We start from the raw sequence: 13,248 nt of genomic DNA, 5'->3' as shown, positions 1-13,248 counted from the left end.
TATGAGAAATTTTTCTCACCTTCAGCTGCCTGTGAACAGGAGCTGCTATGTTTTACAGCTTCACAATCCTCCTCAGTCCTTCTGACGAGTCATTTGCCCAGAACTTTATTTTCCAAATGAGCCAGTATCTCACTAAAATAAGCTGAACTCCTTTGCAAAGAAAATCAGTAATTTCCAACAGTACCTTACTGAGAAGTTCATCATGCTTGCGCAGCTGCTACACACAATGACAAAACACTAAAAAAAGTGAATGTGGGAGTGAAAGAGCCAAGTCGGGAAGTGGAAAGAGACATTGACATCTGACTGCAGAAATGTCCCAGGCCCAAGGCTGGGCTCTCACACAGGACTCCTCCTAGTATCACCTCTGGCAGGGGCAAAATTTAACTTCTAGCAATTGTCTTTTCTGTCAGATTTTCAGAGTTCTGTGTCAGACCATTCCAAGCCAGATGTGCAACTGCCACAGCTTTTAGTCATAGAATTTTAGGATCATTGACTGGTTTGGGTTGGAAGAGACCCTAGAGCACATCCAGTGCCCCCCCTGCCATGGGCAGGGTCCCCTGCCACTGTCCCAGGCTGCTCCAAGTCCCAGTGTCCAACCTGGCCTGGGACACTTCCGAGGATGAGGGCAAAAGAGTTTCCAGAAATCCCGTAAAATGAAAAATAACAAAAATTCCAACTATTTTCCAAACCCAAAGGGTGAAATGATGCTAAAGGTGTTGCTACACCTCCTCTGCATCCTGCCACCTTCTAAGCCATGACAGCTGCCTCTCACTCAGTGAAGCTGAGCCAGCTGTGACCCGAAGGGATGGAAACGTTCAGCCCTACCTGTGAATGTCCTGATCTCTCCTTGGGGTGGGGGTAGTTTTCTACCTCAGCCAGTCATGCAAGGGGGAACCTTGGCATGATAAAAGTCACTGTCCCACCTCGCAGCATCTGCCTCTGCACAGCCTCATTTGGCAGAGCAGCCTCACCCCTGTGCCTTCCTGTGTCTATCAGTGTTCCCAAACCCCAGACCTCGCAAGGATCCAGCCCCAGTTCCTTTGCCCATCACACTCTGCCCTCAGCCAGGAATAGCACCACAGAACCACAGCATCACTGGGGCTGAAAATGCCCTCTGAGGTCAGTGGCTCCAAGAGGAAACCCAGCTCTGCCAAGCCACAAATACAAAAGCTGTTTGAGAACCTGACATGCAACAATTGAAAATGAGCTCATCAGGTAGAATTTTGGAACTGGAAAGAAGAACAAGGACAGGAAATTACCATAATAGTCAGAAATTGGCCACAATAAGTGGCTGTTAAGGAACACAGGCAGGACTGAGGGACTCACACATGCAAATATCTTACTAAATAAAAAGCCAAACAATTTCAGTCATTAAGCCGGGAGAAAGATTCCCAGCCCTCTTTTCTGGACAGGATTTTCCACACACCCAGCCCAAGGACTGGCACCCTCCCCTCGGAAGAGGGATGGAGCCCTCCTGCCCTCCCGACCCCGGCACAGGGAGCAGCCCGCACCGCCCCCAGGCAGCCTGGCAGGAGCCAGGCAGCCTGAGAGGGACAGAACTAACGAGCCTTTTGTGAGAGAGGCACTGAACATTCCTGCAGCCAGAGTGCCAGCGCTTTGATATTTGCATGAGAATACACCGGGAAAAGGCTCTTTTCTGAGCTGACAAATTTATTGAACCTGACTGTGGGGACAGGGCAGTGTTTAATCAGGAACCTGGAAGGATGGTTATCCATGCCCGAGCACTGGAAGACTCTGGATGTCATTCCTCCAGGACCTGGAACACGTGACAGGACGCACTCCTGTGTGTGTGAGGTGTGCATGATTTTGGGCCCCTTGGTTGCTCCAGTCCAGCCTGCTCAGCCATGAGCAGCAGTGGGGTCATTCCTACCTGAGCCAGCTGCAGAAGAGCATCGCCAGGGGCATCACCGAAGGCATCACCAACAACATCACCAAAGGCATCCCCAACAGCTGAGCCAGCTGCAGAAGAGCATCGCCAGGGGCATCACCAGGGGCATCACTGAAGTGCAGAAGAGCATCGCCAGGGACAACATCACCAAAGGCATCCCCAACAGCATCGCTGAAGGTGCCACTGGAGGTATCACCAAAGACATCGCCAACTGTCACCACAACAGGCCCCCCAGCCAGGTAATAATTAGTATTGACTCCATGATTCACAGAAGGCTGATCAATCTCTTTATTAATCCATTCCTAATAAGAAACCTATGGCTTTTATAGACAGCTATGATAAGGGTTGGCCTAATTGGTCCTTCAGTCAAAACACCATCACCACTGGCTAATTAAGAATCCACCCTTTGGTGAACAAATCTCCACAAGACATTCTTTGGTGAACAAATCTCCACAACACATTCCACATGTTCACAACGACAAGTGCAGCAAGTGAAGATAAGAATTGTTTGTCATTCTTTTCTCTGATCTTCTCAGACTTCCCAGAAAGGTCTGGGAAAGTTGTCTGTTGCTCTCTGTGGCCAGAGAGCTGCTGCCACAGCCAACGGCATTGCCAAAGGTATCACCAACAACATAGCCAAAGATATCACCAATGGCATCACTGAAGGCTTCACCGAAGACATCACCAATGGCATCACCAAAGGCATCGCCAAAGGTATCCCCAACAGCATCACCAAAGGTATCACCAGCAACCTTGCCAAAGGTATCATCAGTGGCATTGCCAAAGGCAGTATTCATCCCCAAAGGCATCCCCAAAGGCATCCCCAAAGGCCTTCGTGTCAGTGCCAGGGCTGTGTCAAAGCAGCACGGGGAGGGCATTGCAGATGTCCCTTGCCCCTCAGTGTAATGCCAGCCAATGCTTTGCTTAGTGCAGAGACAAACATGAAATATTAGTGCATCTTTGTCTTTAGAAAATGAGAAGGGTTGCTTTTAATGAGTGGAAGAAGCATAAAACTGAAAAAGAAAGCAGCACAGAAATTAAAATGATCGTTTCTTGTTTTCTTTTTGCTATGGACCATTCACAGTGGAAATAGCAGAGCGATAATGAAGTGAAAGTTGCTTATACATTTCCTTTTATGTATTTATGTGAAAAAATAAGCCATTATTATCCTACACTAATACATTTCAGACTGGAATGCAAGATAAGGATGTTGGGATGTGGGATGTCAGTCTGTGATGGTTCAAAGGATGAGGGGTATTTTTCACTGCAGTAAAGAATCACATTGGATTCTCTGTATCTTCATTTTCAGTGAAAAGATAACACAGAATAAACAGTTCTAAGGTAAGCACAAAGAAATCAATGGCACACACATCTTCTGCTGGAATGTACAATGGATGGCATATTTTTAATGGTCGTACTTTAGAAAATGATATAATAAAATGCACACAACATCTCTTTGAGCTGTTATCACTGCTAGTTACAGCTGAAATCACAGATCTTAATCCTGCCAGCCTCCTCCCCCATCATCCCAAATTCATGAACCAGCTTGTGAAGGAGTTCAACATTTCCACAGAGGCCAAGTCCCAGGTCTGCACAGATATTCAGGATTCAAGAACTGTGCAGTGTCACCGGCCTGACCAGAGCCCAGGACAGTCCCAGGTCTGAGCTGATCCTTCCCTTAGAATCCCAGAATTCCAGACTGGTTTGGGTTGGAAGAGATCTTAAATCCCACCCAGTGGGATGCCATGGCAGGGACACCTCCCACTGTCCCAGGGTGTCCCAGTGTCCAGCCTGGCCTTGGGCACTGCCAGGGATCCAGGGGCAGCCACAGCTGCTCTGGCAATTCCAGCCCAGCCAGCAATTCCCAGTTCCCAATCTCCCACCCATCCCTGCCCTCTGGCACTGGGAGCCATTCCCTGGCTCCTGTCCCTCCATGCCTTGTTCTTCACTGGTAAAAATTGCCATGCAGATTCCCCAAACCACCTTTTGGGACTGGTTGGAGGAGTGGGAGCATTTCATTGGTGTCACTCTTGTTCCCCAGGGCAGGGGGTCTGAGCGGGGCAGGGGGATTAGGGGCAGAGGGATCTGGGGGGACAGTGCCTTTGAGCCTCTGCTACGAGGCTGCAGCAGTGTCCAGGTTCCTTTAGCTGCACCTCCCCTAGAAACATGAGCACCCAGCACAGTCACTGCTCAGGTGCATTTTAATAGGGAACATGGATGATTTCCTTCATTTCTCTTTAATTCTGGGGACAAAAAGAAGGGCCTGACACATCCCGATCCACACTGATAAAATCACACCACAGACCCTTGATACACAAGAGTATATATTGATACTTGCTACACAATAGGTACTTAGTGATAACATCGCACAATAGATTTTAAGCGTCTTGATTCATTCAGATGCTCTGAGGATTTAGCCAGCACAGATAGCAGGGAAGATAATGTCCTTTATTTAATCACTTTGGTCAGAAGTGCCATATTTCTGAGGGAAAAAAAAACAAAAACCAGCCCTTCTAACACGTATCAATTTTATTGGTAAATTGGGCAACCCTGGTTTTAATCTTAGTTAAAATTTAAAAGAAAATAAAAAGAGCAATAAAAATCCCATTCACCATGGCTGCTGCATCACTGAAAGATGGTAAAATGCAAAGCTGGGACAAAACCCGTTGGAAACTCCAACATCAGCTTCTTTTTCCTTTTTGGCTCCGGCTCCTGAACCTGCTGTTGTTTCAAATTCCCCATGCAGTCAATGCCATCCAGCAATCAATGAAAGCTTGTTCCAGACCAGCCCTGCTTCTCATTCCCGCTACAATCAATTGAACCTGTCAGGAAGGCACCAGCTGCTGCTGCATTTTTCCCTATATAATATTAGGAAAAACATCCAGCACAGGGTGTGTGGGGAGCCTGACTTAAGTGTAATTAAAATGGAAGAACCTCAGTCCCCTGAGAGTGAAAGTATTGACAAACCTTTCACTTTCTCATTTACAACCCCATATTTGTGTGCTGCCGACTCTTTCAAAAACAAGCAAACAAGAGAGAAACAAGAAATGAAAAGATATTAAAATTCAAACAGGACAATACCCTGCAGATTTCATTGTGTCCTTACACTGGTGAAACAGATGCTGGGTGTGATGGGAACTTTGCTGGGGCAGATGTTAAAGCTATCACAGGTTGCTCCAGTTCTCTCATAACACTTTCCCTTTGCAGAGATGTTTTAATAGAAGACAGAAAACACAATACGTAAATGATGGGTAGTTCTGCATCTCCAAGGGAGTAAAATAATGCAAGATTAGGTAACAGACAAATATTTGGATGGACAAAAATTTGATACATTTTAAAATCTATTTCTGTGGCAGGATTATTGCATTGTTCAGTTCTCCTTATGTGTATAGAAGAAGAAAATATACAGACCACAGATCTTGATATATATATATATGGATATATTAGTATTTTACACTTCTGTCCCAGGACTTTATTTCATCACTGGTGCCAGGAAGGCTGAGTGAGAAAGAAGGACTAGTAAAACCAGGGAGATATGGCTTTCATAATACATCTACAGGCAGCAAAGTTTGGCCATGGGAAAGAGAGTGCTCACACCTGAGTTTCTGCTTTACAGGACTCAGCCCCTGTCCTGGGAGCAGGAATAATGTGCATGCACAAAGAGAAAGCAAAACCCCTCTGGTTTCCAAGCAGTAATTGAGATGAACTAACCCAGCAGGATCCAGAACAGGGTCTGGCCAAAGCATTGCTCCATGGGAAATCATGGAAATGTCACTCCATAAAAAAGAAGCAACCAACTGGGGGGGAAATCACACACAAAAAATACAAAGAGTGAGGTTTCTCAGCTAAAAATGTCGTGTTCTACCTGTCCTGGCTCAGGTTTTGCCAGAGGAGGTTTGTATGGGATATGGGGAAAATTTTCTTCCTGAAAGGAGCTGTCCAGCACTGGCACTGCTGCCAGGCAGGGGTGGAGTCCCCATTCCTGGAGGGCTTTAAAACCATGTGAGAGGCACTCAGGGACATGGTCAGTGTGGCCATGGCAGGGCTGGGGAAGGGCTGGACTGGGTGGTCTTCTGGAATAAATGACTCTGTGATTCTGTTTCAGCATCCTGGTGAGCCCCTTCCCCCTCAGGACATCCTGTGGCTGCGGGAACAGCTCCGAGCTCTGCAGCCGCCACTGAGCCACCACGGCAAACACGGACCTTGCTGGGTGGCCTGTTATTCCCATTTTATGTACTGCTGGCTTCTGATAAATTGAGATAAATAAACGAAGTTGTTGCACACCCACGCCTGATGAGCTGTAATTCAGCTGAAAATTCACATTTCCGCATGAGAGGTGCTAAAGGAAAGGAGCAGCAGCAGGTGGACATTGCAGCCCTGTTGACTTTTCCATTTTTCAAATCAGGACATGGGGTTTGGAATTAGAAAGGAAGATGAGTAATGGTGAGTTAGAAGTGTGAATCTGATAAATTCCCTGTCTTCGTGGTGATACCCATCACCTCAGGGAAGGTAGGAGGCTGCCGTAAATGACAGTTTACAAATTTTCGTGGCAGCAGCATCCCCTTTCTGCGATACAGATGATGGATAAATATTTCCTAGTGGTCTAGCAGCTGACCTGGGGGCACATGTGTCTTGCAAACCACTTCTCCTGGCCTGATCTTTGTCTCCTGCAGTCAGCAAGGGATGGCTGGCTGGAGATGAGCCTCCCTCAGGAGAGAGGCCGTGCCACGAGCTGCATCCCAATCAGGCTGAGCCCTGCAGAGCCCAGAGCCACCCCCAGCCAGGGCAGCCTCCCCTGCCAGCACTGGCAGCCTGGCACGGCTGCTGGGTGAGCAGCACCCTGACCCTGACAAATCCAGCTGCCAGGCAGTGCTGCCACCCGGGCACAGCACCCATGGGAGCCTCGTGGGTTGAGGCTGGGCTTTGCAGCACCTGAGAAAGGAACGCTGCTCACTCTGGCTGCCTTCAGAGCCACCGAGGGCTCTGAGGAGACTCCAAAGCCACCGCGGAAATCCAGGACAGAGCTTCATCAGCTGGTGCAGGCCATTCCAAAACAGTGCAGCAACAGTCTGGAAAACGCTTCTGCATCTGGGGTCTTTTCAGAGGCAGCTTGGGCAGGGTGCTTGGGCCACGGCAGGCTGGACCAGGTGATCCTCGAGGACCCTTCCCCCCTTGGATTCCATGGTTCCACGGTTTTATGGAGAGACTCTGTGGCTACCCAGCTGGTCCTTGGCATAGTGTCAGCTATAAAATCAGCCAAGTAAATCCGCAATACAATTAAAATATGCTGCTAGTGGGGAAAAATTAGGTTCTGTTAAAAAATGGTGGTTCTGTGGCTGCCCTCAGGGAACACAGGGGGCACCCGGCCCCACAGGAGGGGCACCCAGCACCCCAGAAGGGGCACCCAGCCCCACAGAAGGGGCACCCACCCCCAAAGGAGGGCACCCAGCACCCCAGGAGGGGCACCCAGAACCCCAGGAGGGACACCCAGCCCCACAGGAGGGGCACCCAGCCCCACAGGAGGGGCATCCAGCCCCACAGGAGGCACACCCAGCAGGGAGAGGTACAGGTGGTGCCAAGTCACCCCTCCTGTGCAGAACCTGCCTCTCTCCAAGCCCCCTCCTGCCCTGTTCCACCCCATCCCTTCTGTCCTGGCTCTCATTAAAGCTGGAACAGTTTGCAGCATGACTGTCTGTATTCCAATCACTACTCCATGCAGGGATTATCCTGGATTTTCCTTTCCTCCAAAGGGCTGAACATTCTTTGGGTAGCAAAAGTGTTACTGACCCCTGGGTTGGAAGCACAGTGGACTTTGGTACAGTGAGAAGTGTTAGAAATCTGGACAGAACATTCCCAAATCCATCAGGATCTTTAGTGGCCCCTTTAATTCTATGGATAAGTGTATTTGTATTTGAAACAGTGAATGGCTTAACATATGTAAATCTATTTTTTAAATATTCAGGCCTAGCCATGCAGAGAGGCTCAGACAGGCCTGAGACTCATCTGACATCCCTGGAGTGTCTGTGGTGTGCACAGCACTGAGTACACAGAGCCATTTACTTAAGCCTACCATGGATTCTTCTCTTTGGTAATCAGGATCAGAATTTAATAAAGACTCAGAAGATCATCCGGAGAGGAGTCAAGTGCTCCAGGAAATGGCCCTTGTAGGGTTCTGCTCTCCACACCACGAGGAACAGAGTTATTGCCTGTTCTGTCCATCACTCCAGGGGACAAGGTCTCCCACTCCCTGCCAGCTGCAGGGTAGCAAAGAGAGCAAAGCAAACACATCTGGCCTGCTCTATATTCCAGACATAACCTGGAGCTGCTGAGCACCTGAGAGCAGTGGAGAAAGGGAAAAGGTGTAAAAGCATGGGAGTATAACTGGGGCAGTGAGCCCGTGCCCCTCTGCTGCACTGTACAGTGCACACTGTGAACAGGACAGTGCTCTCCACAGCCTGGTGTGCCCCATTTTGGGGAAAAGGAGGAGAAACATTTATTTCCTGTTCATTTGGTGACTCAACACAAGCTAATTTGGAGCCAGAACTCTCCCACCCTCTCCCCTTCCCTGCTCTGCCCAGGGAGCTTCCCAGCTGCCCCAGTGCAGGAGTGCAGCTCCCCTGGCACCACGGCCCAGAGTCAGCACGGCTTTGGGTGCCCAAAATCCAAACCCAGGCTGGGCAGGGGAGGGCACCCGTCCAAGGCACCAGCTGATCCCTTGCCCACAGCCCCCAGCCGGAGCACAGGGCTGGGAGCTGCTTAGAGAGGCACCACTCATCATTAACCCTTTGCCCTCCTGGCGACTGCAGGCTCAGGTCAGCAGCTCCTGCCTGTGGAAATGCTCTCACGATGACCTGGGCTGGTGTTTTCTCCGCCCTCTCCTCTCCAGCACAGGATTTCCCACAGCCAGGACGTTCCGCACCTGCAATGCAGCAGCACCTGTGAGCGATGGGGCTCGGCCCCTCGGGGGGCTGCAGCCCAGGGCATGGAAATGGTATTGATTTCCCTGCTGCAGCAGAGCCTCGTGTCCAACAGCCAGGCAGAGCAGGCTCAGCAATAACCCGCAGCTGGGCGTGCCTCTGCATCGCTGCTCCCTGGGCAGGTGCCAGCCCTGCCCACCCAGCCACCTCCCCGGTGGCACGGGGGGAGCACAGCCCAGGGAGCACAGCCCAGGGAGCACAGCCCAGGGGGCACAGCCCAGGGGAGCACAGCCCAGGAGCACAGCCCAGGGGAGCACAGCCCAGGGCAGCACAGCCCAGGGGGCACAGCCCAGGGGGCACAGCCCAGGGCAGCCCAGCCCAGGGGAGCACAGCCCAGGGCAGCCCAGCCCAGGGGAGCACAGCCCAGGGGAGCACAGCCCAGGGGAGCACAGCCCAGGGCAGCACAGCCCAGGGAGCACAGCCCAGGGCAGCACAGCCCAGAGGAGCACAGCCTTTTGTTCAATTCCCACAAAAACCATTACTGGAGTAACAAAAACATTTGCTAAGCAGAGCTCAATTTTTTTTATTTTTTTTTTTTGCAAAAGCTCAGCAACAAAACTGGTGAACAAATTGGTTTTGTGATTTCCCTGAGGATCCATCACTCTCCCTTTTGTCAAAGCCCCAGTTCTGCTGCCCCACATGCCTGGTGGGAGCTGGCTGTGCATCCAGGGGCTCGCCCAGCATCCCTTGGATCCGGGCACAGCTCTGCTCCCCCAGCACCCCCTCGGCCGGCAGCCTGGCCTTGCAGTACAGCCCGTGCTCCAGGAACATCCTCTTATTAATTTTCCGGGTTTATGGAGTCAGCTGTCACATAACAGCAGTTCCTCGTCTCCAAAGGAACACGGCATGCATGCAAAATGATTGCAAGAATATGTACCCTCAGGACATATTATTTTCTTAACTAAAATTCAAGTGCATACTTATTACCCAAATCTTTGTCTCAGAAACAGTCTTGCCTTCACATGATGGAATTACAAACCACCAGACAGTTTTTAGGACTTGTATGCAAAACTGCTTTTTAGCATGGCTTTTGTAGTTGTCTTATTTATCTAATCTCCATGAGTCATAATTCCTTTAGGATCACTTTCTTCTTTCTACATTTCATCTCACCAAAACAAATTTAAAAATCAAAAAGCAATGGAAAAAACAAAAGCAAGCTCCTGCTCTAGCCCAGAGTTGATGCAGTGCTGCACATAATTTGGATTTGTTGCTCCATTTCTAACAGGAACAGACACCCACAGTACCCATGAAGGGAGTCCCCAGGCAAAAGGCTCAGCCACAACATCTCCCTTGGAAAGGAGCAACATGAAAAGGTTAAAAAAGGGGCAGGAGGAGGTGGAGTCCCCATCCCTGAAGGGATTTAAAGCCATGTGGATGTGGCACCTGGAGACAGGGGTCAGTGGTGCCTTGGCAGGGCTGGGGAAAGGTTGGACTCCATGGCCTCAGAGGCTTTTCCAACCCAGAAGATTCTGTGACTCTATTCCACCAGTGGATTCCCAGTGCTCCCCACGGGTTTTCCACAGCAGAGCCAGCCCCTGTGTGCCAGTGCCAGCACTGCTGCAGTGGCTTTGGCAGGTGCCAGCTGTGCCAGGGCCCTGCTGACTGGGGACAGAGCACAGGGACAGCCTAAGGTTCTGCCACCTGCAGACTCTGTGCAGCACATCTTCCAACCTGAGGGGTGTGAGTAAAGCAAGGACAAAGTGGTGTGTGAATTGTGAATGCAGACCTGTGACAGGCAGGAGTCAGCCTGGGTAGGACTGGGAATGTTTAATCTGTGAGAAATTCATATCACAAAAGCATAGAAATCTGAGATTTAAACAGTTTGCACCTCTGGAGAAATATTTCCTTTCCCTTACTGTCACCTCAGCAGCAAAACACTGAGCCTTGTACTGTTCTGATTGGCCAGAACACCTACAAAATTATATTAACAGTCATCTTGCAAAGTGTTCCATCAAGATGGGACACAGATAGCTGAGCCATAAATTTCTGTGAGGAAATGCTGCTGGAACTTGGTATCTTCTACATCTGCCCCTCACTTTGCTTTTGCAGGCTGAGTGGGGACAGGGATGATGAAGTGCAGCTAAGGTGTTTGGTGCACTGGAAAACACTGGAGTTCTGTTAAAGCCTGATACCAGCACAACATACAGGTGTCTGTGATTTATCTACACAGGCTGAGCCAAAGCCCATCTTTTGTGTTTGAGTCACAACTGAGCAGAGTTCCCTCAGCCCCTGCTCTGCCTGTGGCTGGAGTGGCCCCGTGAACAGGACCAGTGACAGCACCTGAACCTGTTCTAGCATGGACCAGCAGCAGCACAGGACATGAGCCCAGCCCAGAGGCTCAAAGCTGAAATGTCCATGAAAGGTGGAGAAAAGAAAAAGGATCAGTGGACCTGAAGAGTACAGATGCACCTAAAGCAGCTGGGAAAGGGAATTTCTGTGGAGTCTGGGGCCAAGGATCACCAAGGAGCTGCTCTCACTAAGCTGTTCCCTTTCTTTATTGAAAGACTCAAGACTTCAGACTCCCTGTCTGAAGAGGAATCAATAAGGAGGAAATTTAGGTGAAAAAACAGAACAAGTGTGTTTTCAGTGCACAGGAACAGAGGAGTGACCATATGGAGAAAAGAGCAGGCCGGAGGACAGCAGACTTTTACTACTACTGCATCACAGCACAGGGAATATGATCCTTATCAGAAGAACCCGTTCATTTTTAATGAGCAGGCGGATGCAGCTGAGCCCCAGTCTCGGGTCAGCTGTCCCCTCAGTGCCTCAGTGCCAGCTGGCTCCTGGAGCTGTCACTGGGAGTGCGCTGGCGCCGAGGTGCTGCAGGGAGGCTGCTCCAGGAGCAGGGCTGCAGCATCCCTCTGCTCTGAGCCCTGCACTGCCCTGCTCCACCCTGCCCGAAAGGATGGGTCTCCTGTCCCCTCTCCTTTGGAAAGGCCGAGCCAGCCCAGCTCCCTGGGCTGCACAGGAAGGCAGGGCTGGAGCACCCAGCTCGGGGGCTCTGGGGGCTTTGGGGTGCTGGCTCCAGCCAGCCCCAGGCAGGAGCCTCGGGCAGCTGCTGGCACAGGCGCTGCCCTGGGGACACCAGAGCCATCTGTGGGAGGACAAATTGAACATCAGCACGTGACAACATCTGCTTCGAGGCTGTGTGAGCCCCAGTGACACTGCAAGGCCCTTGCCCTGCCTCCATAGGTCTCTACAACCACATACTGACAGTGCCACCACCTGTGCCACCTCCTCAAGAGCTAATGGTGCCACCACCTGTGCCACCTCCTCAGGAGTGCTGGACAGGTGGCATGGAGCAGTACCTCTCTGGGACCTCTGAGGGCTAAAACAAACACTGCTGACCCAACAGGCAGGCACAAGGCAAGGATTAGTTCCACATCACAATGACGTTTATCCACCCCTGGAAAATGACTGATAATTCATATTGATTGTGTGGCCTGGGTGCAGTGAGTCAAAACGACAAATCCAGAGGTCCTCTGAGCTGAAATGACAAACACAGCTGAGCCAGCTGAGCTGGGCAGGGAGTGGAACTTGGTCCATTCCTGCTGTGTTGGACGACCCCCACAAGGTTTGCAACATTCCTCAATGGCCTGTCTGCCAGATCTGTTCCAGGTAACCCTTCCTGATCCTGGATCAGGGTGAAATGAGTCTCACACCATCCACACTGGCAGCGTGTGTCTAGCAGGGAACGCCTGACCCCAAACACTGCAGTGAACACAGGCAGGACACTGTCCGTGGTACTTGGGGTTTCATTAAGATTTTGCACCAGCACTCTGAGAAGGAGCTGTGAGGGGAAGCTGTGAGGGGAAACAGTGAGGGGAAGCAGTGGGGGGAAGCTGTGAGGGGAAGCTGTGAGGAGAAGCTGTGGGGGGAAGCTGTGGGGGGAAGCTTGAGGGGTAAACTGTGGGGGATAAGCTGTGCAGCAGCTGCAGTGCTGAGGGCAGGGAGGGCCACGCTCAGTGTGTCCTGGCCACCATGGGATCTGGGCTCAGGGGACACCAGGAACTTCTGCTTAACCACAGGGGTGCTCTGGAGGGGAGAGCAGAAGGACATAAACCAGTAAAGCTAAAGGCAGTGAAGAAGAGGGGAGGATGGGCCACCAGCCCCCTGAGCAGCCGCACAGTGTCCCCAGGGCCGTGTGGGGTGTCCCAAGCAGCTCCAGGGTGAGCCCCCTGCCTCAGCCAGGCTCCCCGTTCTCCGTGGGCCCTTCCATCCTCCCGAAGGCGGGTGGTGGCTGAGGGTGGGCCTGCAGCAGGACAGGGATGCTCTCTCCTGGCAGCCTGGCCAGTGCAGTGCTGCAGGACGAGCCAGCCCCAAGGCAGGGTGTGGGTGCTGTCGGACGTGGCACTGAACAGC

Source organism: Passer montanus, unplaced genomic scaffold (assembly GCF_014805655.1).
Source record: "Passer montanus isolate IOZ18808 unplaced genomic scaffold, ASM1480565v1 scaffold181, whole genome shotgun sequence".
Lineage (NCBI taxonomy): Eukaryota > Metazoa > Chordata > Aves > Passeriformes > Passeridae > Passer > Passer montanus.
The sequence above is the reverse complement of the archived record's forward strand: the minus strand, read 5'-3'. Positions refer to the sequence as shown.